The 25146-nt window shown below is 45.9% G+C and overlaps 1 long non-coding RNA gene across 1 annotated transcript in view; it reads left to right on the forward strand.

Annotated features, from left to right (window-relative positions):
* The first annotated feature begins 1217 nt into the window (after positions 1-1217).
* Positions 1218-25146, forward strand: part of LOC101440916 (uncharacterized) — a 58024-nt gene continuing 34095 nt past the window's right edge. Inside the window, exon 1 of the long non-coding RNA XR_011647116.1 lies at positions 1218-1388. This is a non-coding gene — a long non-coding RNA (uncharacterized lncRNA). The remainder of the gene's footprint in view (positions 1389-25146) is intronic.

The following is a 25146-nucleotide window of genomic DNA, read 5'->3' on the forward strand; positions in this document are numbered from 1 at the left end:
GAAAATCAACGTAAATGCAACAGACAAGCAAAGATAACCGAGATGTAGCATTTATAATATTTAGGTAAACAGGGAAAAGACCTCTGCTTCTAAAAGCTCATTTTCCACCCACTTTTTTAAATTGAAATAATGTTTTGTGGGGGCATATAGTGTAAATAAAGTACTCATTAGAATTAAAAAGCTAAATTCTATACTCTTTTTCTGTCAAAACTATTCCTTAGGGGAAAAAAGACAAACAAATACAGGGAATAATCCAAGACATTTTGTCTTAATGAATATTTTTTAAAAGCTCGTGATCCTGTCAGACATCAGAGAACATGTGATTTCACAGTAAAAAATGATATAAAACGGCTTTAAGTTGTCATAAAAGATGTTGAGGGTGATTTGCAAAGAGCTTACTACAGATGTGTAAAAGATGAACCAAGAGAGGGCTGGCTGACAGGTCTGTGCCACTGACCTGCTCACTAGAAATGGCTACTCTTATGGGCATTTCACCTCATTAAAAATGTTGATAAATAATGAAAATAAAAGAAAACTTCGTCGACAGACAAAAAAAGATAACTTGTCCTGCTATAGTCACAAAAAAACCAACTTTCCAAAAGCAAGCTCCTTACAGAACAAATAGTTTCCCAAAACCCAGAAAAGAATAAATGTCATCATTTATATTTTATGAGGAAAAAATGGTGCTGATCAGTAAACCTGACAATATCCACATGATTGTGCATCCTGAAAGTGTCAGGAAATTAGCTGAAAGGATGTATGAGTAAATGTACAAGCTCAGCAAAGACTTTCCTTTCAAATTACAAGGACCAAATACCAAAAAACCAACCTTATAAAATGGACAGCTTTCCTCGATAGAGGTTTACAGACGACTTCAGAACTGGTTCAGAAACATAAAGGAAAATGCTTAATGATTTATCCTGCTACTTTTCGAGTTGAATAAATAAGCCCGCAACATCACGATTCTTAAGGAATCGACAAATTTAAGGCAATGCCAACTAAAACCTATAAAACTTATAAAAACTGCGTAGGAACATTCCTCTGAAAGGAGAGCTGGCGAGACCGTCAGGTTATAAAAAATTACTACACGGCAAAGATGCTGCTAAATTTAGCAAGCCCAGGGCGGAGGGAGGGGCGCGCACCCACAGCCCCCGCGCGGACCCCGCAGCCCCGCCCCGCCCCGCGCCGAGCTCGCGCGTGCGGCCTCCTCGCCCCGCGCCGCCCCCGCCCCTCCGCGCCGGGCGTTCCCGGGGATCAGGGAGGTGGGGGCGCGGGTCCCGGCCTGAGGGTGGGGTGGGCGGCGGCAGTCCCGGGGCTGCCGGGGAGAATCTCGCGGAGGGCCGGGAGCGGAGCTTCGCGGGACGCACCGACCCCGCGCGGGGCTCGCGGTGAGTGGGGGCGCGCGGCGGGGAACGCGGCGGGGCCACAGCCTCGCCCACCGCCGGGGCCAGGCGGCGGGGCTCGCGGGGCTCACGGGGCTGCGCCGCCCCCGGCCTGGACCCGACCCCCCGCGCGCCCCCCGCGCGGCGTCCCGCGCCCTCCCCGGCCCAGCCCCTCCTCGCTGACAGCAGAAGCCCGCGGGGCCGGGGTGCGGAGCGGGGGCTCGACGGTCCCGGGCGGGCAGCAGAGCCGGCTTCCTCCCCCCCTCCCACCCCCCTCCCCCATTTTTCCCCTGAATAAACCGGTTTGGCCGCCTGTACTCGGGCGGCGCGCTCACCCCTCCTTTAGTGCTCCGGGCGCACTCCCTGCTCGTTTTCTCCGTAAATGTGTCTTTGGGTAACTGTGACATAAACACTTCCAAATTCCCACTGCATTCCCGGTTTTGACACTAGAGCGGTTTCCGTGTCTACTTCAAAAAAGGGGGAAATGTAATTAGTTCATTCCAGGAACAATGTGTCAGGCTCCCGGTTAACTGTTAAAATCATAATCCCTAAAATGTTTTTTTGTTGTCTGTTTTTTCTTTCATTTGAGAGGATCACTTTTAACATTTTATATTGTAGTAACATATACAACACCATCTCAGGGTCCGCAGGATGGAGGAATAAAATATGGACTAGACTGGACTTACTGGTGTTCTACTATAGAACTATTGTGACTCTAGCAATGGAAGAAAGTGTGTCACTGGTGTGTGGACAGTGGCTGCGGTAGTTGCTGAGGGCAGGGAGAGGGAAGAAGAGATGGGATGTGGGGGCGTTTTCTGGACTTGGAGTTGTCCTAAATGATATTGCAGGATCAGATGCTGAACATTATTTATCCTGCCATAACCCACTGAATGTACTGGGGGAGTGTAAACTACAATGTAAACTCTTATCCATGCAGGGCAGCAGTGCTCCAAAATATATTCACCAAATGGAATGAATGTGCCACAATGATGAAAGAGGTTGTTGATGTGGGAGGTGAGGGGTGGTGTGTGGGGTATATGGGAACCTCATATTTTTTAATGTAACATTTTTTGTGATCTATGTATCTTTTTAAAAGAAGACAATTAAAAATAATTTCCCATTTTGTCTACTTTCAAGTACACAATTCAGTGGTCTTAATTACACTTGCAAAGTTGTGCTGCCATCACCACCACCCATTACCACACTTTCCTAGCACCCCAAACAGAAACTCTGTACCCACTAAGCAGTAACTCCCAGAAGGTCATTTTTTAAAAAATAGGCGTTATTTTTTAGAACTGTTTTAGATTCACACTAGAATCCCCTGGAGAGCTTTTTACAGGTTTGACAAAACAAGCAACAGCCTGTATCTGCCATTGCAGTGTCCTGCAGGACAAGGCCAGGGCCCCCAAATGCCCCGTTACCCCTCTTCTTCCCTCCGGGGTCCCCTGCCCGCATGTCAGTGGTGCATGTTCTTCTGTTACTGGATGAGTAAGTCTACTCTGTCCATAGCTGGAGCGTTCTAAGAGTGCACAAGCCCAATCCCCCGCACCCGACATCTCCTCCGTCGCTCAGGCTGTGACTAAACTGGTGACCATGTGGTCGGGTTGTAACAAGGCTCCTTCCTCTGTGCTGAGCGCTGGACGACTCTGGGGAGCCCTTAGGGGCAGGAGGGCCTGGTCCATGGTCCACACTGGACAGAGGCCCAGGCGCAAGACAGGGCTGTTGGCTTCCCAAGAGCGGCATCCAGAGGGCCGGCTCCAGGATGGGGACAGCTGCTGCGTCCAGGCCCGCCTGCCTGGGACTTGCCCCTGTTGGAGTGTCACCAGCGTGGCCACTGGGCGGGCAGGGTTTGCGTGGCTGCGTTCTCTGTAGAGCTCCAGGAGGCCAGCCTTGCGGGAAAGGGCCCTGCAGGAATGCACAGCAGCAGCCCCGGGGCCCTGTGTCCTGCCTGCTGCCCGTCACCACAGACTCACCCAGGGTCCTAAGGCCTGGCCGCCCGACAGGACTGGCCATCTCCAGACCACCTGCCTGTGCCCTGAGTTCTGGCCTCCCCAGGCTTTAGGTGCCTCCCCAGGAGAACGGCCTGTTTCAGATGAAGAAAACTCACTTTCACAGGACTCACACAGGGCCAGGCTGAGTGCTTTGGGGCAGCAGGAGAGCCTGGGTGGTCCCGCTCAAACCCCGGGGCTGCAGAGGCCACGTCCAGGGGCCCGAGGCCGCAGGAGGCAGGGAGGCCTGTCCTGGGGGACACAGCGCCGAGGGAGCGGCAGGGCCGGGCGCTGCTCTGGAGCTGGGCAGGGTCCACGCGGCCTCACAGCGGCACCTTCCTGGCCCGCGTTGGCCGCGCACCGCGATTCCCGCAGCCAAGGACCGCGCCCGGCGTCCACTCCTGAGGCCAGTGAGTGTCGCTCGCCGCGCTGTGGGCTGCGCCCATGAGGTGCTCCTCGTCAGCGCCCTGTCGGGGCAGGCGGGGGTGAGGAAACGCGCAGTTCAGGGGCGGCCCCGGTTCTGCTGTGGAGGCGCCAGGACCCTGGAGAGCTCCTGGTCTGCAGGATCGCAGGCGGCTCCGCGTTAGGCGAGGACAGAAGACCCCTACGCTGGAGCGAGGCGAGACCCCTGACCCAGGAAACTCCCGTCCTCAGGGGAATTCGGGATTCTCATTCGGGTGAGGAAGAGGGAGGAGCGACCTGAAAGGCAGGGATAATCGAGAAGGGAGATTGTAAGAACTGCTGATAATCCGACGTGCTGGAGCTTGAGGTCAGCAGTCACGGGAGGGCCTGGGGAGCTGGAGGGGATCCCAGCGAAAGCCGTCCCTGGGGAGGAGCAGTTAGACCCTGAGAGCCTCCATCCCGGAGAAGAAAAACCGCTGTCCAGAAGGCCGCGTCGCCGTCAGAGGGCGGCGCCGTGGTCAGCGTCACCTGAGACGGGTGCCCCTTTCCTGTGGGCAGTGCTCGCCGCTTAGCAGCCCTGCCACGCCACGGCCTCGCAGGAGCTTGTGCCATTTTGCAGTGGGCCTGGTGGAGGAGCAGGTGTGCTGGAGGGCTCAGGTGCGGCCTCAGACTCCCGCCTCTCAGCAGGTGCCCTTGAGCAGCAAGTGTCCTAAGTGTGCAGTGGAGGCACCAGGCAGGCGTGGGCACCCAGCAGGTGTGGGCGCTGGCAGGTGTAGGCGCCACCGGGCTAGCCCTCGCCTCTCCCTCAACAACTCTTGATCACCTAGAATCACCTGCTGCCATTTACAGAGACCAGGCTTGAAGCGAGATGTTCCACTTGTGGATGTACACGGTGGGCTGTGGGTGTTTGCAGCAATACCACAGTGATGCGAGCTGAAATACGGTCCAGATGGGATCTGTACAGCCAGGGTGTGGGGTTGGACTTGGAAATGTTTCTTTGTCCAGCCAAAAGTGAACTGTGCTGGACAGGTAACCTTGTCTTCAGCTCCCTGTGACCTCTTCACTCTTTGACACATACATATCGAGCTTCTACATGGCATCAAGCATGACATTTTCCATTTAGTGATTTTTAACCATCTTCAGTGGTCACAAACTTTAAGATCGTCGTCGAAAATAGAGACCCTCTCCTCAGAAAAGTTTTATAAGTTTTTATTTTATATTTTTCTTAAGCACTTGAAAATAAGTTATAGTCATGGTACTTCATCCCTAAAGTCCATAGCACTCTCATACATAACCCTACTGCCATTATCACACCTAGGAAAACCAATCATTTCTTCATATGCCCAATAGCCAGTCTAGTTTCAAATTCCAATTATCCGAAACTATTTTTATTGCTTTTATTTTTTAAAACCAGTATCTAAAGTTCACACATCATGGTTGGTTATTATTTCTGTTTAGTCCTTAAATCAAGAACAACCTTTTTTTTTTTTTTCATGACACAGACTTTTCAAAAGACTAATAGCTGTCTTGTGGAATGTCCCATATTCTGGATTTATCTGACTTTTCTTCAGAGCATGGTTTAGGTCATTCTTTATCCTTCATATTATCTATAAACTGGAAGTCAGGTCTAGAGGTTTGAGTAGATTCATCAGGTCAAACATTTTTGGCAAGAATATTTCAAAGGTGAGGGCATGTGCTTCATGTGGCATCACGCTGGAAGCGTGTGCTGGTTTGCCCCTCTGCCAGGGGGGCTGGATTTGGCTCCTTGTAAGCTGGAGACCACCAGCTCTTGCCCTTCACAGAGAGCTCAGGAGGCGGTCTGGGGGGAGCAGGGTGCTCTGGCATCATGGGGCTGACCGTCCCAGCACTTTCACCTAATGGTTTAGCATCCACTGGGGTCCTTGTCTTAATAGAATGGTGATGCTAATTCTGTTGTCCCGTCTACACCTAACTGGCCTTTTTTAATCCCCAGTTTTACTCATTTAGTCCATATCCGCTCATTTTTATCCAGTTTCAGGGGTTTCAAAGATCCTTTGAAGCCTAACATGGAGCCTGGGATGTGGACATCTGTCCTAAGTGCAGAGGTGGCTGCTGGTGGCAGGTTTTAAAGGTCTTTTGAAATAGAGCCTTGGATGTGGATATCTTTGCTAAGTGGAGAGGTGGCTGCTGGGCGCAGGTTGTTGTTTTTTTTTTTTTAATATAATAAACTTTATTTTTTTCTTTATTTTCTTTTAAATGTTACATTCAAATAATATGAGGTCCTCATATACCCCTCACCCCACCCATGCCACCCCTCCCACATCAACAAACTCTTCCATCATTGTGGCACATCCACTGCACCCGGCGAATACATTCCAGAGAACCACTGCAGCACATGGACAGTGGTCCACATTGTAGTCCACACTTTCCCCCAGTCCAACCAGTGGGGCACGACAGGACACACAACATCCAGCATCCATCCTTGCAGTACCACCTAGGACAACTCCAAATCCTGAAAATGCCCCCACACCCTATCTCTTCTTCCCTTTCCCAACCATCAGCAGTCACCAGGGCCACCCTCGCCACATCACTACTACAATTTCTTACCTTACTAATCACAATAATTCCCCAGTAGAACACCAGTACGTCCACTCTAATCCATACTCTATTCCTCCATCTTGTGGACCTGGGATGGCTATGTCCAGTCCCCCTCTATATCAAGAAGGGAATAAACTTTATTTTTAAAGAGGTTTTAGATTACAGAAAAGTTACATTGAAATTATGAGGGATTCCTGTGCACCCTCCTCTCTCTTGCACATCTTCCCTTTTTAAAAAAAAAATGTAGCAGTACAATTTATTATGATGTGCCCATAAAATCTGCTCATTAAAAAATGCAAATTTGTCCCATGATGGGCCCTTGATATTGGTGACTATTTTTATGAGCCTGTGTGCTTGAACTTTCAACTAGCCCTAGAGCTGCAGGGTGCCTAAGAGTTACCTCCTGAGAGCCTCCATGTTGCTCAAATATGACCACTCTCTAAGCCAAACTCAACCTATAAATGCATTACCTTCCCCCCACTATGGGACATGACTCCCGGGGAAGAGCCTCCCTGGCCCCGAGGGATTACTACCATCAGCAGCTGGTGATGCAACTACAAAAAGACCTTGAATAAAAGGGGGAAATAGTAAAGACAAATGAGTTTATATGGCCAAGAGACTTCAAAGTGAGTCAGGAAGTCATTAGAGGGGTCATGCTTATGCACATCTCAGCAGGATCTTAGAGACAGCCAAAGTAGATACAACCCCAGGTAGTGGTACTCCTGAGGACTGTGGAGACACTCAGGACCTGCAGTCATGGCAGATGACTTGGAGCTTGGTGCCTTCTCAGAGGATCCTATTTTGGAATTTGTGCTCCTGAGTATGACGGAGTTGAACCCAGATGTGACTTCTCTACACATGCCCCTTCTGTCACTTTTACTAAATTTGTGGTTGGTATTGGGGTAGGTGGATGCTCTGGAAACTTGAATCTCTGGACTGTTCATGTGCCAGCTGGGCCCTGAACCTCAGCAGAGTTGCAACACCTACTCTCCAGTTTGTTGAACTTACCCAGGTCAGCCAACAAGGAGGTGAGGATGGTTAACCAACATACCAGGAAATCAAGAGAGTCTACAACTGCAAACAGGAAAATCCCATCCATCAGCCAAGTGGCATCTAAGCCCCTCTCAATTTAGAGGTGGAGTGAGTATCGCCATCCCAGGGTCCTCAAGATGGAGGAATAAAATATAGATTAGAGTGGACTTACTGGTATTCTACTATAGAATTATTGTGACTCTAGCAATGGAAGAAATTAAATCACCGATGTGGAGACAGTGGCCCTGGAAGTTGTTGAAGGCAGGGAGACAGAAAAAGAGGTGTGATGTTGATGTGGACTAAGCATGGGAGGCTGTTCGTCTCTTTGTAAGTTAACCTAGTCTATATGTGTCCTGACCTGTGGGTGTGGGACAGTGAGAGGCTGCAGCCCTGCCCTTGGTGACCATGGCAGCGATGCCAGTTCCAGGAGACAATTTAACAGTGCAAACTCTATATACAAACCAGTCAGTCCAGGGAAACTTTGATGGTGGTGATGCCAAAACTTAAGGGAACTTGGACTTGGCCTTGAATAGGAAATATAATACAGCCTGTGCATAAATTCAACATGATCTAATTCTGTATCCAAGTGTGCCTAGTCTCTAGAAATCCAGTTAAGTGACATAAACCCTATAGGCTTTGAATGTTCAAAGAGGATGTAAAACTGAATGTGTATTTAAAGTAGCATCCAGACTGAATGTGGGTGAGATGCTAATTCAAGCTCACCTAAAATGTGGGTGATATGTTCATTCAAAACCTATCTGGTACTCAGGCAAACACTTAACTAACAAAGAAAGTCATTTTCTTTCAAAAAAGCACCATTTGGCTACCCACCCTGTATAAAAGTAACTTAAAACTCTTTTTTGGGGCTCAGGTTTGGAACAGAATGCTCCCAAGACCAGCCAGCCATCAGTAAAACATTTTTTCCTTCTCAAAATCATTCCTGAGTTCTGGCCTTTCTATATGCAAATAATTGAACCTCTCTCAACTTCTACAACATTTTGGGAGGCTCTCCCGGGATTGCAAATGAAGGCCAAAAACTGTAGCATTTTGCTACCCCTTCCAGATCCCCAAGGAAGCCAGGAGGACTCAGGTGAACCCTAATCTGGGTACCCCTGGATTAAATTTAATCTAGAAAAGATGTGGGCTCCACTGGAATCTTCCTGTCAAAAATCAAGGGCAATGGAAGGCCTGAAAGAAAATTCTGGGAATGAAAAAGAACTCCAAGCATGGAAAAAGGTAGGACTCCCTGGGGGAGCATGATCCTGGGAGGCTGATCACCTCTTGAGAGAACCACAGTACCCCCAGAAATTTGGGGGAAAGCCATTCTCTTTAGGTCTGAAAAAAGGAGAAAAAGGGGGAGAAGTCTGGTGTTTTGGGTTTGTCTAACTGCATGTTGGAATCTGGTACTGGTCTTGTCTCTGCTAAAAGAGTGAAGACTTAATTATGATGAGAAAGGATGTTTATAGGTTCAAGTCCGAACATCTTGGAAATTGGTTTGGGTTTTGGAAAACTTGATTATAGGAAAATGAATAGGCTTTTCTGGTGAGGCTTGGTCTAAGTGTAAAGTTAAACAGTGAAAAAAATCTAACTGGAATCTTTTGTTATGGTGCAGAATTGTGAATGAATTCACTTTATATCAGATGTTAATGTTAAGTGTTCTTTCTTTCTAAGGTTTGTGATGGCTGTGGGGGCAGTCGTGCTGAAAAAATATAGAGAGAACTTGTGGGTCAGATTAATAACTTCTGTGCTTTTGTCTGTGTCAGCTAAATGCTGGTGTTGGAGTTGTGCAGTTATGTAAAGTGGTGGAATTTGGTTGAGCTGGAACCCTCCCTTGCCATTGGCAAGTGGGTAAATTGATTTTGGGGCAAAACTGAGAAGTCTGGATGTTTGTGCATGCTCTGCTATCTCATCTCTGGTCTGCCCCTTTGCCCGGGGTTGGGGGCCATCTGTGTCCGTGCCACACACCTGGGTTTTTTGGGGCAGTCAGGGTAGTTGGGTCCTGGGAAGGACACTGAATTTAAATAAGTTCTTTTGGCCCATTTTGGCAGAAAGCTGGAAAGGGGGGAGTGGCTTGCCCCTTTCAAGTGAGTCCATGCCTTCTATTCATAAGCCGCATTCCTATTTGATCACTGTGCACCTGACTGCCTGGAAGGGGGGAGGTAAAGGAAATGCAGAACAGGATCAAAATAAATGCAATTTATTCCCTAAGGTGTCAAAGGCCAAAATAAATTTGCATTCTGCCCAGGTTCTGCTTTTCCGAATCTCTCTCTGTGAGACTCTGTAAAAATGCTTCAAAATATTTTAAAGCTGTAAATGTGTCTAAAAAAAGGAGGCTATTGCTTAAAAACAATAGACATCTAATCACTTAATAGCCTTTTTAATGGTCTGACTGGAAACTTCAGGGTTGTGAAACTGCAGGAAAAAAAAGAGATAAACCTCTACGTTAAAATCTGTGTTTGACTTTTGTCAGTTGCTGGCTCCTAAAAATTCACTATGAAAGGTAGCTTAAAAATGAATCTTTAAATGCCAGTACTCTCTTGCTGATAAATTAAATGTGTAACTCACAGATAAAAATTTGTTCCCTTGCTAGAAAGAGGCAGAACTTCACAGGATTGTTACAAATACAATTCTTGTAACTTAATTAATAAAGGTATCCAATTCACCTTAAGGTTAATAAAAAACTTAATAAAAACTGTAACTAAGAGTTAAGATCACTTATTGATGCCTTTATATTATAAAACAGCAGAAGGATAATAGCTGAAATTATAACTAGGTGGATTTAGCCTGAACCTATTACTGTAAGTGTAAATTTTAAACTAACCTTACCTTCATTTATGGTCACTTCAAGCCCAGCCTACCCTCACCCCTTGCCTTTGCTTATGGTTATTTCATAACAGCTTCTGCCCCTATAGTGCTGAAAAAAGCCAGTGTGAGACATCCCTTCTCCTGACCTATTGTTATTAGTAACCCTGCTTTCTCTCATGGAATTCAAAGTAAAATATAAGGTTCTGAAACAAAGGAAAATTGTATTTGTTGGAGAAAATATGGCACTTACTGGGACATGGAGACTGATTGACCATAAGCAAAGAATTTATTGAGAAGCTCTCCCAATGGAGGGGTCTGAAGAACAGGCTTCAGCTCCCCCACCAGCATGGTGGGCGTCTGAAGAGAGACTTCAGCCCACTCATGGAAGGGGGGACTTGAATTTAGACAGAACTTTCCTAGGTGGGGAAATGATAGTGGGAGGGGTGTTGAGGGTCCAAGTGAGGTAGTGGGAGGGGGTTGAGGGAGTCTATGGCTTCTTGGAATGCTGCAGGGGCAAATGTTTCTTTTGATCTGTAGGGTTTTAGTGGGTTTGTAAATAATGATGATTTGGTAGAGGTAGTAAAGATCTCCATCTCCCTCTGCAGGCACGTGCAGATGGTGAAGATCTCTATCTCCCTTTGCTCCTATATCTACAGGGTTCCTTTTTCAACCTGTGGGAAAGTGCTGCCCTCAGACATGAGGGAGGGGGTTTACCTTTTTCCCAGTGATATCAGGGGAAACTGAGGTACAGCTTGTTAATTATTGCAAACTTCTAACAGTATTAAAGCATTGAAAACATTGTGGCTATAAGCCATTAGTTAAAAAACAAAATTCTTGTGCAAAACTGCATGGTTATAGTGCAAATAAAAAAAAAACTTTAAAAATCTTGAATTATTTTGCAGTCACACTTGTTTTATAAAAAATTGAAAGTTTTAAGTAACTAAGTTGTGTTTCTGTGTCAAACTATTCATGTCTGCCTATTGCTCAAATTGCTGGGGTTAAGTATATAGTTACATAAGTAATATATATTTCTAAAACCTAAATTAAACTGAATGGTATATAAAATAATACAATTTATAAGTAACATCAATGAGTTGTGTTTCTTTGTCCAGCTCTATTTGTATCTGCCTGTTTCCTCAGTGTACATCTTCATGCATCAGGATAATAATATCAAATTAACTAATAAAAATTCTTAAAAGAGCTTTATTCAAATTGTCAAAAGTTAAATATGCAGTTATATATGTGAATAAATATTCCTGGAGTCCAAATTAAGCTAAGCAGGATGGAAAGGTCATATTAAAATCTGATTATAAACATTATCGGAAAAGGGCCTTCTCTTTACTTGAGAGCTTTGAGGGTGGGACTAGGTGTGGCAGATTAAACCTATCTACTAGTGTTGTAGAATTTGAGAAGTTCAATTATTTGCATATAGAAAGGCCAGGACTCAGGAATGATTTTGAGAAGGAAAAATGGTTTATTGATCGCCGGCCGGACTCTGGAGCTTTCTGTTTCAAACCCGAGCCTCGAACAAGATTTTCAATTTCCTTTTATACAGGGTGGGGAGTTAAATGGTGCTTTTATCAAAGAAAACTTTCTTTGTTAGTTAAGTCTTTGCTTGAGTACTGGATAGGTTTTCTGAACATTCAAAGCCCATATCACTTAACTGGATTTCTAGAGACTAGGCACACTCGGACACAGAATTAGATGATTTTGAATTTATGCACAGGCTATATTATATTTCCTATTCGAGGCCAAGTCCAAGTTCCCTTAAGCCTCGGCATCACCACCATCAGAGTTTCCCTGGACTGACTGGCATGTATAGAGTTTGCATTGCTAAATTGCCTCCTGGGACTGGAATCATTGCCATGGTCACCAAGGGCAGGCTGTAGCCTCTTACTGCCCCACACCCACAAGTTTCAGGACAAACAGCTTAGGTGATCTCCAAGGAGACAAAGAGCCTCCCACCCATAGCCCACATCACTAGGATTGGGAATTAAGAATTAGTTTGTCCTGTAATTTCCCAGTTTAAACCTTTTGACAGCCTTAAAATAAGGGTGGTCAGTGGTTTGTTGCCAAATTTCAGTAAGTAAAAAAAAGCCCATAAAAACTATGGAAAGATCTTTCTTGGATTATGATTAAACAAATTATGTAATTGTAATGTGTTTCAGAACCTGGTAGTCAGTATGCTCTTAAAAATCATTTGCAGTTCCAGAATTTAAACAAAGAAAAGAGGTTAGCTTCCTGTAAAAAAAATCCTTGCATAAACTATAATGGTTTCAATTTTATTTAGCTTGGGTGTAACTGATGTGGGCTATGGGTGGGAGGCTCTTCACCTCTTTGTAGATAACCTAAGCTGTCTGTGACTTGTGGCTGTGGGATGGTAAGAGACTGCAGTCCTGCCCTTGGTGACCATGGCAATGACTCCAGTCTGGGAGAAACAGTTTAGCAATGCAAACTCTATAAACTTTAAATATTCAGGGAAAATGCAAACCAAATGTGCTAAAAGCTTATCTAGAATGTGTAAAGTCCATGCTAAAAGCTTACCTAGGATGTGGAAGATATATTGTAATTCAAACCTATTAAGAACTGAAACAAAAGGAACATTTGGCCTTTCCTCTCTGTATAAAAGGAACTCAAAAATCTTGTTCCAGTCTTGGGTTTGAAACAGAAAGCTCCTGAGTCTGGCCCGCCATCAATAAGCCATTTTTCCTGCGGTCACCCCTCGGGCTGAAGTGTGGTTTGCTGACCTGGAGGGGAGCGGCGGCCGCGGTAGGCCTATTCCAAACTGCTGCCCCTGTAATAGGGTGGTTGGTCGGGCCCACCGCCACCCCTGAAGGAAGCTCGGCATGGGCGCAGAGTGCCCTCGGGTCTCCCCTTCTCAGCAGCCATGCTTCCGTGGCCGCCCCTCCTCCCAAATAGCGCCACACGATGCGCAGGCCGGAAAATTCCAGTCTGCCCTTTTCCCCTCCCCCGACAGCAGCAACAGCCAGGTGTGGGCAGAAAAATCCAGTCTGCCCTTTTCCCTCCCCCCGACAGCAGCAACAGCCAGGCATGGGCGGGAAACTCAAGTCTGCCCTCCACCCCAGCAACAGCAGCCACCAATCCCTAAACCCTGCCCCTTCCCCCATCAACAGCGACAGCCAATCCCTAACCACCACCCCTCCCCCATCCAGTACCGCCCACTGACCTTTCGCCGGCAACCAATCAGAACAGGGTGTGGCTTCGACCAATCAGCCTTCCCCAGCCCCTATAAAACTGTTGCCTCTCCCTCAATAAAGTGGACTTGCATGTTTACCTTGTCTCCGAGGTAGTTCTTCTGCCGTGCGCCCTCCAGTCCTGAGAGCCCCCGACAAGGGCCTGGCCTCCCTTGTCCCCAGTTCATCGCCTGCTTCTCCGGGCGACCCCTTCATCGCCGGCTTCGCTGGGCGACCCCGTCAGCTGAACTGCGCAACCCCTTGTGAGACCGATCCCTCGTCTGCTGCCGGACCGACCCCTTGTCCCAAGTGGGACCGACCCCTCATCCCAAGCGGGACCGACCCCTCGTCCAGAGCTGGACTGACCCCTCGTCCGCAGCCAGACCCCACCTCTACCGACCGAGCAAGCCGTCGCATTTTCCTTCTCAAAATCATTCCTGAGTCCTGGCCTTTCTATACGCAAATAATTGAACCTCTCTCAAATTCTACAACATAATCTCTCTTAGTTTATAAATTACCCATTAAATAAATTAACATATGTACAAAATCTTTGGAGTAATAAAAACTGTAAGTTCATGTTAATGAAATTAAGCTAAAAATTATAAATATGCACTCTTAAATAAAGTTCTTTGGTTGGTAATTATAATTTAATAATTTTATTTAAATGCACGTTAACTTGTCTATGTAGTTGTAGTCAATTATAAAAAGTTTGTAATAACTTCTTCCAAACTAAAAACATTTAAATGGTTCTAGTTCTAAAAGTCATTGTTAACTAAAAACCTGGATTGCTATTGGTGGCAAAGAATAACTCCATGATAATAAAATCTGTCAAATGGCAACTACAAAGTGCATATTTAAGTAAACAGTAATAAAAAGTTATCTTGATTCTTTTGGGAATCTTCCATTTTCATTTTACCAATAAAAAATAGTTTTTTCCCCCTCTATTACTAAAGTAAAATACCTACCATTATCTTCATGGTAAGATTGTATAAATAAACAAAGTCATTTGATATATGATGTGTTGCATTAAAATGTTTAACATATGTTAAACAAGAAATAACCTTTAACATTGTCAAACTCTGTTGTGCATTCAAACCAGGCCTTGAGTACATTACAGGTTGCCTTTCCATGTGAGTTATTGGCTAGGTTGGTCACTAACCCCTCAAATAAAAATGTTTGCTATATCAGTCCCTATATCAGTTTGAAGCTCCTGCAAGCAGCCAATGATGGCTCGGTACAGCCAAGCATACAATGGATATCACCTCCAGACTGGCACTGTTCCATAGTGCCAGAGAGTACTATGCACCAGGCTGGTAGAATACTGGAAACTCTATGATCAACGATGCCGCGACTTGCTCACTGTGTAAAGAATATGCTAAGTGGAGGCATGATTACCAGGACACCATAAGTAAAACTTAAAATACAATTGGCATTATGGAGAGATGACATGAAAAGTATTACAAACCTGAAACTTAAAAATATTAATTGCAACTCAGAATCCTTATGCATTAAGTAATACATTAATTAATATTAAGTGCTGTACTTTTATCCTATACTAAATATATGCCTAATAATTATAATGCTATCTTTTCTATTCTGGGTCAGGTACAAGAGTGTATTAAACATGTTAAATTCCTGGTAACTTCATTTTCTAAATAGTTAATAAACATGTCTATAAAATAAGGTCGCGATCTTAGCTAAAAAACAATGGGCCCCCAGTGGCTCACAGGTAGCTGGTCAATCGGTGCCAGGCTCAGCCAACTTACTATTCTCCTGTACTCTACTGTGTAGCAAAAATGAGCTTGCTTGCTAATAATGAGTCACCTATTGAACTGTCAAAATTACCAAAAATTATACAATTAAAAACAAAATATAAAAAACTTTATTCTGTAGTTATGATCATTCCCACAGCTAAAAATGAAGAAAATTTCCATCGTGGTGTGATGTGGGCTATGGGTGGGAGGCTCTTTGTCTCTTTGGAGATAACCTTAACCTAAGCTGTCTGTCCTGACTTGTGGGTGTGGGTAAGAGGCTGCAGCCCTGCCCTTCAGTGACTCCGGTCACGGGAGGCCATTTAGCAATGCAAACTCTATATACATACCAGTCAGTCCAGGGAAACTCTGATGGTGGTGATGCTGAAACTTAAGGGAACTTGGGCTTGGCCTCGAATGGGAAATATAATATAGTGTGTGCATAAATTCAAAATCATCTAATTTTGTATCCAAGTATGCCTAGTCTCGAGAAATCCAGTTAAGTGATTAAACACTATAGGCTTTGAATGTTCAAAAAGGATGTAAAACTGAATGTATATTCAAAGTAGCATCCAGATGGAATGGGCAAGATGCTAATTCAAGCTTACCTAAAATGTGGGTGATATGTTAATTCAAAACTTATCTGGGGAAGCAGACTTGGCCCAGTGGTTAGGGCATCTGTCTACCGCATGGGAGGTCCGCAGATCAAACCCTTGGCCTCCTTGACCCATGAGCAGCTGGCCCATGTGCAGTGCTGATGCGCACAAGGAGTGCCCTGCCACTCAGGGGTGTCCCCACATAGGGGAGTCCCACATGCAAGGAGTGCCCCCCGTAAGGAGGGGGCCACCCAGTGCAAAAGAAAGTGCAGCCTGCCCAGGAATAACACTGCACACATGGGGAGCTGGCCCAACAAGATGATGCAACAAAAAGAAACACAGATTCCCATGCCACTGACAACAACAGAAGCAGGGAAAAAGAAGAACATGCAGCAGAGAACAGACAACTGGGGGGTGTGGGAGGGAGGGGAAATAAATACATAAAATAAATCTTAAAAAAAAAATTATCTGGTACTCAGGCAAACATTTAACTAACAATGAAAGTCATTTTCTTTCATAAAAGCACCATTTGACTCCCCAACCTGTATAAAAGGAACTTAAAAATCTTGTATGGGGCTCCAGTTTAAAACAGAAAGCTCCCTAGTCTGGCCAGCCATCATTAAATCATTTTTTCCTTCTCAAAATCATTCCTGAGTCCTGGCCTTTCTATATACAAATAATTAAACCTCTCTCGACTTCTACAACAATATGGGGGCATTTTTGGGACTTGGATTTGTCCCTGAATGATATTTCAGGGACAGAAACAGGACATTATATATCCTGCCATAATCCACTTAATGGACTGGGAGAGTCTAAACTACAAAGTAAACTATAATCTATGCTGTGTAGCAGTGCTCCAAAATGTATTCATCAAATGCAGTGAATGCACCACACTAATGAAAGACGTTGTTGATATGGGAGGAGTGGTGTGAGGAGTGGGGTATATGGAACCTCATATTTTTTAATGTAATATTTTGTGTGATCTTTGTATCTTTAAAAAAAGATAATAGAATGTTGTAGAAGTCAAGGGGTTCAATTATTTGCATATAGTAAGGCCAGGACTCAGGAATAATTTTGGGAAGGAAAAATGATTTATTTATGACAGGCCAGGCTCGGAGCTTCTAATTCCAAAATCCAAACACCGAACAAGATTTTTGAATTCCTTTTATACAGAAGAAGGGCCAAACGGTTCTTTGTTTCATTGCTCAATAGACTTGAATTAATTCCACATCCTAGGTAAGCTTTAACATGGGCTTCATACATTCTAGATAAGCTTTTAGCACATTTGGTTTGCATTTTCCCTGAATATTTAAAGTTTATAGAGTTTGCATGGCTAAATTGCCTCCTGGGACTGGAGTCGTTGCCATGGTCACCAAGGGCAGTGCTGCAGCCTCTTACCGTCTCACACCCACAAGTCACAGACAGCTTAGGTTAACTAAGAAGAGACAAACAGCCTCCCACCCATAGCCCACATCAAGAAAAATTAATTTTAAAGTCCACAGTTTAAAAAATTACTCACTTATGGTAAGGACTAACCTGCCTACAATAATAATCTAAAAAAAAAAAACCATCACTGTGACATTTATCAGTGCTTCACACATCTAACAAACCCTGAAGTTGTCAACTACATTGTTATCACTTCCTTAAAGCCAAAAACTTAAGCACAAATCAGAATTAGGAGAAACTTTAGAATGTTCACGTTTGTATGCATGTTTGACTGAAGTTTCAAAGATTCCACATATAACAAAGCCACAACTTTGAAGCAAAATGAATGTTAAAAGTATTTGGCCCTTCTGACAAACATACTCTACATAAGCAGGCAAAACAGTGAATAGTAAGAACAGTATATTTTCAGGAGTGAAAGCAATCACTTATTTCCTTTATCATAAAACAAAGGTCAATGAGTCAAGATTTTAATAACATTGACCAAGTTATTTTCTATTCTGAAATGGCTTTTCAAGTTGTGTTTTTAAAAATGTATCCATCCATGTATCTGTATTAAACTTATATATAAAAAACACGCTCAGAATTCTAATCTTATGTATAAATGATAACTTATCAAACATACTCCAAATACTACATAATAATGCTACCATTTACATTCATGTGCTTCATCTGAAAGACTTATCTTACAAACAGGAGTTTTACTCTGTTTCTCCAGAGTAAATGTTCCTGTGTCTAAAACTTTAAATGATTATCAAAAAAAAAAAAAAAAAAAAAGATTCAAATAATTCATGCTGTGCATTTTCCTTCATTGGGATTTGATAAACTCTTCTCCAAATCTCTCACTCTTGTTTTTTACTTTCAGGCTATAGCACCCCCTTTAGTATCTCTTGCAAAGCTGGTCTTCTGGTAACATATTCTATCCATTTTTGTTTGTGAAGACTTTGAACTCACCCTCATTTTTTGAGGACAACTTCGCTGAATACAGAATTTTTGGCTGGCAGTTTTTTTCTTTCAGTGCCTTAAATACTTCATACCACTTTCTTCTCTCCTCTGTGGTTTCTGATGAGAGGATGGCACTTAATCTTATTGAGTTTCCCTAGTATGTGATGTCTTTTGGGGGGGATTTTTTTATACTTTATTTTTAAAGAGGTCTTAGCTTACAGAAAAGATACATCAAATATATAGGGGATTTGCATGAGATGCTTTTCTTTTGCTGCTTTCAGAATCTTCTCTTTATTTCTGATATTCATCACTCCAAATAGTAATTGTCTGGGGGGTAGATCTATTGAGATTCATTCTGTTTGCCTGCTTTGTTCTTCTTGGATATTGATATTTATGTCCTTCATAAGGGTTGGGAAGTCCTCAGTCATTATTTCCTCAAATATTATTTCTGCCCCTTTTCCATTCTCTTCTACTTCTGCGACACCAATAATGCAAATATTTGTGTGTTTTTCATTGTCATTTAATTCCCTGATACTCTGTTCCATTTTTTCCATTCTCTTTTCTTTCTGTTTTCCTGTCTTTTCCATTTCAGATGTTCTGTCTTTGAAATCACTAATTTTGTCTTCAGGCAATTCAAATCTGCTCTTATGTGCCTCAAATGTATTTTCAATCTCATAATGTTCAATCCCATAATGTTTGTAACTTTTCTTTGCAGACTTTCAAATTGTTCTTTATGTGCCCCCAGTGTCTTCTTAATATCCTTATTTCTTTAGTCATATTTTCTTTAAATTCTTTGAAGTGATTTAGGAGAGCTGTGTGATTATCACTGATTAATTGTATTAAATTCAGTATATCTTTAGGATATTTGGATTGTTCTCTCTGGCCATCTCTTTCTGTTTTCTAGCATAGCTTTTAATTTTTTCTGATGTTTAGGCATCTGAATATGTTGGTATCTTTACACTGCTGGCTATTATCTCTCTTTTGTCTATTTTTCCCCCAAAGCTCTTTATTTTTATCTTTTAATGTTTTTATTATTTTTTAAGATACATAGATCATACAAAACCATAGGTCTTCTTTTATATTTGTTTCAACATATTCTCAGTATTTAAAATAGGCCAGCTTGAGGTTTTAAAATCGGACCAGGGACTCACTAGTGAGGTGCAGATTTTTCTCCCTGGGGTTGGATACGGAGAGCACAGTTTTTGCCATGCAGTTTCCAGAGGGGCCAGCAGATGGCGCTAGTCAGCTCGCCTTTCCCCTCAAGAGTTTTAGTCCCTGCTTTCCTGTGTCCTGTGTGGAATCTCCAGATTCAAAGCGGGCTCTGCTGGCCAAATTCACTGAAGAAAAGCGCCCCGGCCTCTCATCCCTTTTCCCTTGAAACAGCTGCTAGGGAGGAAGATGTCTGTTCCCTCTGAGTCGGCTACAGTGAGACAGGGGCTCTACCCCTTAATATCTTGGGGTGGAGGGGAGCCCTTCCCAGCTGCATCTGGGGCCCAGTAACTCACGTTTGTCTTTTCCACGTCTTCGTCTCTCTGTTCCTCCCCATCCTGGGAGTTGTGGAGCACTGTCCTCATCTGCTGACCCCCAAGCAGGTCCCCCGGGCAGGTTTGGTTCTTTCTCTGTTGTTTTAGTGAGAGCACTCAGGCCTGCCTGTCAGTCCACGACTGTCTTCCCCCAGTGCTCCTGGTGGCAGGTTTTAGAGCTCCTTCCACACAGAGCCTGGGACGTGGACGTCTCTAAGGGCAGAGGTGGGTGGGTGGCAGGTTTTAGAGCTCCTTCCACACAGAGCCTGGGACGTGGACGTCCCCAAGTGCAGGGGCTCCTGGGGTGGCAGGTGTCGTGTGGGAGGAGAGCTGTAGCTGGGCCTCTCATAGACCTCTTATCCTTCCTGTCAATTGCTGTGGAATTAAAGCCCCAGCCTCAGCAGGGCCAGGTGGTGGGGGGATGCCCAGCCCACAGGCTCGCCCAGCCCCTCCCTGTCCTCTCTCCACACACGCTGCTCCAGCTGGCAGGAGCCTGGGCTGTGCTCGTTTCCTCCATAGTAAAAGCAGGGAGGTGGACCAGGCAATTCCAGGGTTTCTACCAGGTGTTTATTGTCATTTGCAGTTAAAGTCCTTTATCCTAACATTTGAGCTTTGTACCTGCCTGTTCTTTTCTTTATGCCTTTTACTCACGTGTTTGAATACCTTTATCCTAACATTTGAGCTTTGTACCTGCCTGTTCTTTTCACACCCTTTATGCCTTTTACTCATCTGTTTGAATACCTTGGTGCTCCCAGCTGGACTTCATTCTCAGCAGTACAATCACCCCTTAGTTGGTGCCATGCTTTCACTAAAGTGATAAAACACTTTTAGATATTATCACATTAGCTCCTCCAAGAGCTATTAAAGTCCTATTTTGTTCTCTCTTTGGGTCTTATCAAGACTGGAGGAACTAAAGTTGAAGATCCTAAGAATTAAACAAAAAAAAAAATTAAAGAAAATAAAACAAGAGCAGAAAAAATTTGGGGGTCGTTCCCGCGTGGAGGCTCCGCAGACACATTCCTCGCTGCGTGGCCGTGGACTGCCGGCGTCCTGCGGCGCTGAGAGCCTGGTCCCGCCCTGAGCCCCGCGCTCGGCTGCGCCCCGAGGCGGCGGTGGCCCTGGGGGCTGTGACCGGCCCCCCAGTCGGAGTCCGCGCGGGCAGCGCCCCGGCACGCGGCAAGCGGGCGGCCCACTCGGGCTCCAGCAGCGCCTCCGCCAGCTCCCGGCGCAGGGCGAGCCGCCGCCTACGGGCTGTGGGAGGAGGCGGCGGGACCCCACGATCGGTCCGCGCTGGGGTCCCCATTCCAGTGGACGGTGACCACGGCCAGCCCGCGCTGCTGCGGGAGGAAGAGTCAGGCCCAGCAGGAATCCACCTTCTCGGCAGGTGAAGATGTTGAGGAAAGACAGGAGCAGTCGCGGGCGGCAAGTCCCCCGAGGCGCTCTCGGCCCTGAGCTCAAGGTCCCGCCACCCCGAGGGAGAGGAGCCAGCCAGGGCCCGAGAAGCTTCACGGGCCACGATCGCCGGGGAAGGCTCGAAGGCCGGAGGACAGACCTGGTGAGCCCGGCCAGCAGCTGTGCGCACCTGGAGAGCGCGGGGCAGCTCCGGATCCATCCACAACCAGAGCAGCCCCGGGAGAGTGAGGCCGCGGTCAAGGCGCTGGCCGAGGACCTGCTGGAGCCGGAGAAGTGGGCGCTGCAGTGCCAGCCAACGGGGCCACGGACCTCGCCACGGCTGCGCTCCCAGCTGGACCTCCAGGAGGACCCCGCGAAGGAGCCGAGGCCCAGCGGGACCTCCAGGAGGACCCCGTGAAGGAGCCGAGGCCCGGCCGGACCTCCAGGAGGACCCCGTGAAGGAGCCGAGGCCCGGCCGGACCTCCAGGAGGACCCCGTGAAGGAGCCGAGGCCCGGCCGGACCTCCAGGAGGACCCCGTGAAGGAGCCGAGGCCCGGCCGGACCTCCAGGAGGACCCCGTGAAGGAGCCGAGGCCCAGCTGACCTCCAGGAGGACCCCGTGAAGGAGCCAGGGCCCAGCTGACCTCCAGGAGGACCCCGTGAAGGAGCCGAGGCCCAGCTGGACCTCCAGGAGGACCCCTTGAAGGAGCCGAGGCCCAGCTGGCCTGGCCAAGAGCAGGACGGAACTCAGCGGCCTCCAGGAGCGGGGGTGCAGGCCGACCTCCCGCTGACCACGACCACCCGCCAGAGCCAGCAGACCTGCCCCTCACGCCCTCCCCGACCGGCCAGCGGGCAGCGTGAGCCCCTGCACCCCGGCAGCCCTCGGGCACCCGCTGCTTCTGCCGCTGAAGGCGACGGGCCGTCCAGGAGCGACCTCAAGTCCCCTGGACACTGCACACTCTCCGTCTGCCACCACGACGGTCCCGGCGGGCTCAGAGGAACCTGCGCCCATTGTCCAGTCACCAGAGGATCCTGGAGACAAAGAGGAAAAGGGAAGATGGACTCGCTCCACCTCCGCTCTGTGCCGAGGAGGCGGAAGGCTGGACCAGGCCTCCTGGTGCCCTGTTACACTAGAGGAGGACCCGGCTGGTGGCAGCGGCGCCCGGGCGGGCAGGGGGTCTGCGCGTGGGCGTGGGGGGCGTGGGCTGCGTGCGCTGGGGCGCCCCGGGGGCTGCTGCGTGGTGGGCGCCCTCTGACTGTGCCTGCCATGGCCCGCGGGTGAACTCTGTTTTCTCGTTGGAGCGACACAGCTGTGGTTAACCTGGTTCATTTCGTTTTTCCTACAATGTGGTTTTTGTCTTTTCTTTTGGTTTGTTGAGGTTTTTTCTCCCTTTTCCTCCCTCGCATCCTTTTTACAAAACTTGAAGAAAAAAAAAAAAAGACTGGGGGAGTGGAGTGGGTGTAGCTCAGCGGTTGAGCACCTGCCTTGCAGGAGGTCCCGGGTTCGATCCTCCATACCTCCTTAAAAAAAAAGCCTGGGTTTATATCTGGGTCATTAACAACACTGTTAAATTATGCCGAGGCCATCGAGCTGTGCGGGAAGGACGCTCCTCGTCCCTAACCAATAACGTCAGTAACGGCCGACGCTGCTGTGCCCCGTGGCCTCCCCCGGCCTCTGGACGCCCTGCGCCTGTCGCTGTCCTCCCGCCTGCTCCGGCGGCCTCCGGGGCTCTCGGCACAACAGCTCCATCCGCGCCCGCGGGGCTGGTCCCCTTAGCCCTGGGCTGCCCCGGCCTCTGCCCCTGCAGCCTCCGCCCCTGCTCTCTCTCGGGTCTGAGCACCTCTGGATTTGGGAAACAGTTCTGGGTTCTCTCCAGATTCCGCTCTGCTCCAGGCGAAGCTTACTACTTTCTTCTCTTTTCCTTTTTTCTCTATCTGGAAAATAAATTGGTTAACTTTAGTTCAAAGCTCATACCAGTAATTACAAAAAAGAAAATTAATTCATGCTTATATTTACAAAATCAAATTAAATAACATTTGTTTCATTCTTTATGAAATTTATTAATGTCACCAATAGTATTATTAGAATGCATAGTATTGGCACAAGTAGGAAAATGAACACAAAGCCATAAAATGAACACCACTTTATAATCATATTGAGGATGAAAGCATTTATACTCAGTCACACATAAGCATGTATGTAAATATATTTAATTTGGGTTGGTATAGACAGGCATGAATGAAGAAGAAAATAATTTTTTACTATATACTACAAACAAGTAAATTCAAATGAATAAAACATTTAGAATAATATTCAGGAGTGTGTGTGCCATGCATGTTAGTATTATGCAATTTTTCACATGAGCACATGCGTCATTGTGGGTTACGTGTGTGTTGGTATGTGGTTTAGATGTTTGAACATACAGCATAAACATATGACAACTTAAAATCTAAATGTTTGAGGTGCTAAAAAATAATAGGAATATCACTGAAATATTTTAAACAATAATGTAATGTCTAAGGTGGATAAAGTGTAATATCTAAGCAAAGTAACTGCATTTTTTTTCATCTTATGATCTTTTTATTTCCTATAAGATATTTCCCCCATTTTTCTTATTTTCCAAAAAATACTTCGATTAGATAAATGTTAAAGAGAATATATAGTGGATTCCCATATGCCCTGCTTCTCACCCCTCCCACATTTTCCCACATCGCCAACATTTTTTATGAGTGTGGTACATTCATTGCAATTGATAAATACATTTTGGAGAATTGCCACTAAGCATGGATTATAGTTTACGTTGTAGTTTACACTCTGTCCCATTCAAGTCCTGAAAATGTGCCCCCCCATTACACCTGTGTTTTTCCTGTCTGTATCCCCAGAACATCCAAAGGTCACTGCCTCCACAACAATGATATTTCTTCCTATGCTAGAATCTCAATAAGTCTATAGTAGAATACTAGTAAGTTTATTTTAGTCCATAGTTTGTTTCCAAATCCTGAGGACTCTGGGATGGTGATGCCCATTCCACCATTAATTGAGAAGGGCTTCGACCCCATACATCTGATTGCTGGGACTCTTGCTTGCGCTCTCGGTTCCTTGGTATGCTGTTTGTCCATCATCTCCTTCCTATTAGTTGTCATGGGTGAGTTCATTGAACTGGAGAGTAAGTGTTACAACTCTGTTGAGATTCAGGGCTCAGCTGGCACATGGATGCTCCAAAGATTTCAGTCTCTTGCTGATTTTAGGTTCAAATAGAAGGACAAAAGAGTCATGCATAGGGAAACCACTGCTGAGTCTAACTCTGCCACATTGGGGAGCATAAATACCAGATTAGGGCCCACTGGCAAGGGGCCAATTTCCTGAGCTACCTGCCCTGACGACAGTGTCTGGATGTCTCCATATCCCTGAGGAGCTTTTCTATATGGGGTAGTATCTACTTTGGCTGTCAATGAGATCCTATTGAGATATGCATAAGCATTACCTCTGGGATGGTTTCCTGACTCACTTACTAACTCATTTGTCTTCAGCATTTTCCCCTTTTGGTCAAGGTCTTTCTCCCCACCCCCACCCCCCCCCAGATGCACTGCTGGTTGGTACTTGATAGCAATCCCTCAGTGCCAAGGAGGCTCATTCCCAGGAGTCATGTCCCATGCTGGGGGGAAGTTATTGCTTTTATATATTGATTTTGGCTTAGAGTGAGGCCACATTTGAGCAACAAGGTGGCTTCCAGTAGATAACTCTTAGGCCCCCTATGTCACTAGGTTAAGTTTCAATTTCAAGAGCAAAGGCTTATAAGAATAGTCATCAATATCAAGGGTCCTTCAATGGACGATCCTCCTTCACAGGTCATTGTCCTGTACTTGAAGCATTCTTCTTGTTCCAATATCAAATGTGGCAGAGTTCCCCCAGATGGGAATTTGATATTCTTTTGATTACTATGTGAATCTCCACCCCTGTGATGATGCCCCATGAACATTTGAATAAAATTTATATGCCTTATATGTATAACCAGGTGAACTTCCTCCCATGTATTGCTTAGTACTTTCAATGTCATTCTTTCATTCAACCTTCTTAGAAACTCTTGGAGGTAAGTATCATGCTCTGTGCACTTCA

This window comes from Dasypus novemcinctus, chromosome 22 (assembly GCF_030445035.2).
Source record: "Dasypus novemcinctus isolate mDasNov1 chromosome 22, mDasNov1.1.hap2, whole genome shotgun sequence".
NCBI classification, from domain to species: domain Eukaryota; kingdom Metazoa; phylum Chordata; class Mammalia; order Cingulata; family Dasypodidae; genus Dasypus; species Dasypus novemcinctus.